The sequence below is a fragment of the Heteronotia binoei genome, chromosome 10 (assembly GCF_032191835.1).
Source record: "Heteronotia binoei isolate CCM8104 ecotype False Entrance Well chromosome 10, APGP_CSIRO_Hbin_v1, whole genome shotgun sequence".
In the NCBI taxonomy this organism is placed as follows: domain Eukaryota; kingdom Metazoa; phylum Chordata; class Lepidosauria; order Squamata; family Gekkonidae; genus Heteronotia; species Heteronotia binoei.
Window position 1 is genome coordinate 6926630 of NC_083232.1, and position 6776 is coordinate 6933405.

At 51.8% G+C, this 6776-nt stretch overlaps 1 protein-coding gene across 1 annotated transcript in view; it reads right to left on the bottom strand.

The window, feature by feature from the left end:
- The window catches only part of WNT3A (Wnt family member 3A), a 167194-nt gene that overhangs the window by 83743 nt on the left and 76675 nt on the right, over window positions 1-6776 (bottom strand). The gene's annotated exons all lie outside the window — the stretch shown is intronic.

The following is a 6776-nucleotide window of genomic DNA, read 5'->3' on the forward strand; positions in this document are numbered from 1 at the left end:
CCTGGGGTGCATGAATATTTTGCCCAAACAAATGATTTCATGTCTTCCTCGGAGCCCTCCGTGTGCCAGCTGAGTGACGGGCGAGATCTGCTACGCAAGACCGAAGGAATCTACCCTTGAGGGAACTCAACCCCCAAAGAAGCCGATAATTCTTTCGACCTGGGTCGCAAACAAGTACTTGTGGGCAAATTCTCCGGGAGGCCAGAGCTAATGCAAATATTGATTCACAAAAACAAACGGAGGGGACCCTGCAGCCTGCGCCTTTCCCTTGAGATACTTGAACTTCTGCCAAACCGACAGCTGCTCAGCGAGCGGAATTGGACGGGAGGAGGCGTGGAGACGAGCGCAGGCGGCAGGCCTTCAGAGACGGCAGGAGCGAGGGTTGCCTGGTCCAATTCAAGAAATATCTGGGGACTTTGGGGGCGGAGTCAGGAGCAAGGTTGTGACCGGCACAATTGAACACCGAATGAAGTTCTGGCCATCACATTTAAAGGGACTGCATGCCTTTTAAATGCCTTCCCTCCATTGGAAATAATGGATAGGGGCACCTTCTTTTGGAGCTCATAGAATTGGATCCCTTGGTCCAATACAAGAAATATCTGGGGAGTTTGAGGGTGGAGCCAGGAGACATTGGGGGTGGAGCCAGGAGACTTTGGGGGTGGGCCAGGGGCAAGGGGATGACAAGCATCATTGAACTCCAAAGGGAGTTCTGGCCATCACATTTAAAGGGACGGCACGCCTTTTAAATGTCTTCCCTTCATTGGAAATAATGAAGGATAGGGGGCACCTTCTTTTGGAGCTCATAGAATTGGATCCCTTGGTCCAATACAAGAAATATCTGGGGAGTTTGGGGGTGGAGCCAGGAGACATTGGGGGTGGAGCCAGGAGCAAGGGTGGGACAAGCATCATTGAACTCCAAAGGGAGTTCTGGCCATCACATTTAAAGGGACGGCACACCTTTTAAATGCCTTCCCTCCATTGGAAATAATGAAGGATTAGGGGCACCTTTTGGGAGGCTCATAGAATTGGACCCCCTGGCCTGATCCTTTTGAAACTTGGAGGGTGTTTTGAGAAGAGGCGCTGGATGGTATGCTGCAATTTTGGTGCCTCTACCTCAAAAAAGCAGCCTCCCCCACTGAGCCCCGGATCTCTCGGCTTGGCTTCGCGAACGAAGATTTAAGAAGGGTGCAATAGTCCACGTTTGCTGCAGGCTCGCTGGTGGCTGACAAGACCAATGCGGGACAGGCAGGTCCGGCCACAGCGGCTGCAGGGAAAAGTCTGATTTAGGGTTGGTCCTGTAGCAGTGCGATTCTTCCTCAATCTCCTTTTGTCCTCAAGACCAGCTATGCGTGCGTTCTCAAAAGAAGAAACAGCCTGGTGGATGGTGTGCCTCCACGCTTTGCGATCTGAGGCTATGTCAGACCACTGGTGATGGTTGATGTGACAGGTGCTAAGGGATTTCTTCAAGGAGTCCTTGTACCTCTTCCTTGGTGCCCCTCTATTTCGATGGCCGGTGGAGAGTTCGCCATACAGGGCAATCTTGGGAAGGCGGTGGTTTTCCATCCTAGAAATATGCCCTGCCCAGCGCAGCTGCGTCTTCAACAGCAGTGCCTCGATGCTGGTAACCTCTGCCCGCTTGAGGACTTCAGTGTTGGTCACAAAGTCACTCCAGTGGATGTTGAGGATGGTGCGAAGGCAGCGCTGATGAAAGCGCTCAAGGAGTCGCAGGTGATGACGGTATAAAACCCACGATTCGGAGCCATAGATGAGGGTTGTCATCACAACCGCTTTGTAAACATTGATCTTTGTGCCTTTTTTCAGATGCTTGTTGCTCCACACTCTTTTGTGCAGTCGGCCAAATGCACGGTTTGCCTTTGCCAGCCTGTTGTCAATCTCCTTGTCGATCTTGGCATCTGAGGAGATGATGCACCCCAGGTAGCTGAACTGCTGGACTGTCTTCAGAACTGATTCACCCACAGTGATGCAGGGAGGGTGATAATCTTCCTGGGGTGCAGGCTGGTGGAGAACTTCTGTCTTCTTCAGACTAACTTCTAGGCCGAATAGCTTGGCAGCCTCTGCAAAGCAGGACGTCATATGCTGCAGAGCTGATACCGAGTGGGAGACGAGTGCAGCATCATCAGCAAACAGTAGCTCTCGGATGAGTTTTTCCATTGTCTTGGAGTGTGCCTTTAGTCGCCTCAGGTTGAACAGGCTGCCATCGGTGCGATAGCGGATGTAGACACCATCGTCCTCATCTAGATCTACTGCGGCTCTTTGAAGCATCATGCTAAAGAAGATCGTAAAGAGAGTTGGCGCGAGAACGCAGCCTTGCTTTACACCTGTGCCTATTGGGAAGGGCTCCGAGAGGTCGTTGCAGTGTCTGACTTGGCCTCGCTGGTCTTCGTGTAGCTGGATGATCATGCTGAGGAACCTTGGGGGACATCCTAAACGTTCCAAGATTTGCCACAGGCCTTTCCTGCTAACGGTATCGAAAGCTTTGGTAAGGTCGACAAAAGTCACATACAGAGCCTTGTTCTGTTCCTGCATTTCTCTTGGAGCTGCCTGAGAACAAATACCATGTCGGTGGTGCTCCTGTTAGCTCTGAAGCCGCACTGGCTCTCTGGGAGGAGTTCTTCTGCAATGGTGGGCACCAGTCTGTTCAGGAGTATTCTGCAAGGATTTTGCCTGCGATGGAGAGCAGGGTTATCCCCCGGTAGTTGGAGCAGTCTGACTTTTCCCCTTTGTTCTTGTATAGGGTGATGATGATTGCATCGCGAAAGTCCTGTGGTAATTTGCCTTGTTCCCAGCAGGTGACAAGTACTTTGTGAAGTGAGCTATGTAGTACTGTGCCCCATGCTTCCAGATCTCTGGTGGAATTCCATCAACTCCTGCTGCCTTGCCACTTTTCAGTTGCTTGATGGCTTTAAACAGTCTCTTCTAGGGTGGGGATCTCATCCAACTCTGTTTTCACCGGTTGAAGTGGGTGAGGTGGATTGCTGAATCTTGAACTACGCGGTTGGCACTGAAGAGAACCTGAAAATACTCCGACCACCGGTTCAGTATGGATGCCTTGTCTGTGAGGAGCACTTGGCCGTCTGCACTATGCAAGGGACTCTGAGCCTGATATGATGGACCATATACTGCCTTCAGGGCTTCGTAGAACCCTCTTAAATCACCAGTGTCTGCACACAGCTGGGTTCTCTCTGCAAGCTTGGTCCACCACTCGTTCTGAATGTCTCGAAGCTTGCGCTGGAGGTTGCTACATGCAGCGCGAAAGGTTGCTTTTTTCCCAGGACAGGAGGGCTGAGCAAGATGTGCTTGGTAGGCAGATCTCTTTTTTGCCAGTAATTCTTGGATCTCTTGATTGTTCTCATCAAACCAGTCCTTGTTCTTCCTTGTGAGAACCCGAGGACTTCTTCAGAGATCTGCAGGACGGTAGTTTTTAGGTGTTCCCAGAGTGCTTCTGGAGAAGGGTCTGTGGGGCAACTGAGGTCCTCAATTCTTGACTGGAGTTTTGCCTGGAAGGCAGCTTTAACTTCGGCTGACTGAAGGCTGCCAACCTGAAACTTCCTCCGAGGGATACCTCCTCTCCTGGGTGTGGGTTTAAAGTGAAGACGGAGATTGCAGCGTACAAGACGATGATCCGTATGACATTCTGCGCTGGGCATTACTCGGGTGTGTAAGACATCTCGAAGGTCTCTCTGGCGCACCAGAATGTAGTCGATAAGGTGCCAATGCTTGGACCGTGGGTGCATCCAGGTTGTCTTCAGACTGTTCTTCTGCTGGAAGATAGTGTGGTGATGGTGAGCTGGTGCTCCATGCAGAATTCTAGCAGGAGGCGCCCGTTGTCATTGCAGTTGCCAATGCCGGTGTTTGCCAGTACTCCTTTCCAGGCTTCGAGTCTTTACCTACTCTGGCATTGAAGTCGCCAAGGATGATCACCTTGTCCTCTGTAGGGGTCTTCCGTACGAGGTTGCGTAGATCAGCATAGAACTTGTTCTTTTCTGCAGGATCTGCTTGAAGGGTTGGGGCATACACACTGAAGAGTGTTGCATGCTGCTTGTTTGAAGTGGGAGGCGCATGGACATGATGCGATCTGAGTGACCTGTTGGAAGGTTTTCGAGTTTGGAGGCAATGGAGTTCCTGACCATGAAGCCAACGCCAGAAAGGCGGCTCTCAGCCTTTGACTTACCCGACAGTAGAGGGTATAGCCAGCACCGTGTTCTTGAAGACTACCTTCCTCAGGGAAAACGGACCTCACTGAGAGCTGCTATGTCGATATTCAACCTGAGAAGTTCGTGGGCAACTAGAGCAGAGCGTCGTTCAGGGCGACCACTGCCTACTGTGTCAAGCATGGTTCTGATGTTCCAACACGCAAGCTGTAGTCTTTGCACACTTTGTGAGGCAGGTGCATGCCTTTTCTTTGTTGTTATTTTTCGACCGCAAGTAAGGATGCCCGTTGACCGCGCTAGCCAACTGGGGTGGGGGAGACGAGCGTTTGTTTAGGCCACCTTTTCTAGGCCCCTCTCCGTGTGGAGCAAGCAGTGCTGTCCCTAGATAAGGCTGCTTGGTCGTTCAGGGTGCTGCCGAAAGATGCTTTCGTCTCCGGGTTAGCATCAGGCGACCAATATCCTGAACCGCCTACATGCAGATCGGGACTGCGGCTTCCAGTGGCACCTTCCACCTGCCGTTTCGCCCCTTGCCTATCGCTGCAGGACTTGATGCGTTGTGGGTTGTGTGTGTGGATATGCCCTTCAGGCCTGCGCAGAGGAATTTTTTAGGTGAAGCGCAGTGTGCGCAGGTACTGGCTCCACCCTTTCACCTGGGGGTCATCTGCCATGGCCCAGTAAGCCGGGACGCCGGCAGTGAGTCCTCCAGGTGGTAGGTGTTACATTAACGAGCTCTATCTGCCCGGGTTTGATGTTAGAGTTTCCTTCTCTTAGGCTGACGAGGTTGGTGGGCCAGCCCTGCCCATCCGGTTATACCGCCGGACAATTCGGTCGCACCATTGACGTAGCAAACTCTGTGAAAACGGGGGGACCAGCGAGAAGGTGTTGCTACGGATGCAGTAATGCAGGAGAGGCCATTGCAGTGACCATCTGCCAGGCATAGCCCAGACAGTGACCACGCGGCATTCACTACACCGGGAGAGGAGAGGCTATGTATTGCGCATGCACTTTCCCTGGGGGGTAGGATTCCAGAGGGAGCCCACCCCCCACCCCCGGATACCCGTGGATCAATTCTCCATTATACCCTATGGGGATTTTTTTTTTTTAAAGATAACTTATATCCCGCCCTCCCCGCCGAAGCAGGCTCAGGGCGGCTCCCATAGCATAAAATACAACTTTACAGTAACACAGCAATAAAATAACCCAATTTCACAACAGTTAATGAAATATACAATTACATTTAAAACAGCCATTTAAAACCACAATTTGATTTGGCGCTTCGATCTTGACGTAAACATAGTTCTCATGGCGATGGTGCAATAGTTCCACCTTGAGAAGCCAACTGGAAGAGGATGGTCCTTGCAGGCCGGCGGAACTGGTTGAGGCTCCGCAAGGCCCGTACCTCTTCTGGTAGCTGATTCCACTAGTGGTCTTTATAGGGAACAATGGAGTGCCCAGCAGACATTTCCCTCCCCCCCCCCTCACCGCTTTCTGAAAACCCTGAAATGGGGGGTGGGCCTCTAAACTGTGGGATCCCTGGTCCCCATCTGGGGATTGGCAACCCTAGCAGGAGCGCTGAAAGCCAAAGGGCAGGACGCCACAGTCCTTTCCTTTTTGCAACTCACAGCAGCATTGCCAACTCCAGGCTAGGAAAATTCCTTGAAGTTTGGGGGCGGAGCTAGGACAGCAGGCTTTGGGGGAGTGAGAGACCTCAGTGGGGTACGATGTCGTAGAGCCCACCTTCCAAAGTAGCCATCTTCTCCAGGGGGACTGACCTCTTTTACCTGCAGACCTATTAGAATTCTGGGAGATCTCCAGCCACCATCTGGAGATTGCAACCCTAACTCATTTCCTCCAGTGGGGGGCTGATCTCTGTAGGCTGGAGACCAGTTGTAGTTGCAGGAGAGCCCCCATTTCCAAGCTGAAGGTTAGGCCAAACCAAAAAACCTCTGAAGGTATTCAGGGGTGGCCAATGGTAGCTCTCCAGATGTTTTTTTTCCCTACAACTCCCATTAGCCCCAGCCATTGGCCATGCTGGCTAGGGCTGATGGAGTTGTAGGCAAAAAATTTCTGGAGAGCTACCGTTGGCCACCCCTGGTATATGTGATCCAAATTACTGGGTGTATGTCCATATAGAGCCCCATGGTGCAGAGTGGTAAAGCTGTGGTACTTGCAGTCTGAGCTCTCTGCTCACAACCAGAGTTTGAACCCCTGCAGAAGCTGGGTTCAGGTAGCCGACTCAAGGTAGACTCAGCCCTTCCATCCTTCCGAGGTCAATAAAATGAGTTCCCAGCTTGCTGGGGGGAAAGTGTAGATGACTGGGGAAGGCAAGGGCAAACCACCCTGTTAAAACAGTCTGCCGTGAAAACGTCATGATGTGACGTCACCCCAGAGTCCGAAACAACTGGTGCTTGCACAGGGGACTACCTTTTATTGTATTGTATATTGCAGGGCTGACCAACAGTAACTCTCCAGATGCTTTTTTTGCCTACAACTCCCATCAGCCCCAGCCATTGGCCATGCTGGCTGGGGCTGATGGAAGTGTAGGCAAAAAACATCTGGAGAGCTACCGTTGGCCACCCCTGGCTATTGTATATCAAAGTCTTT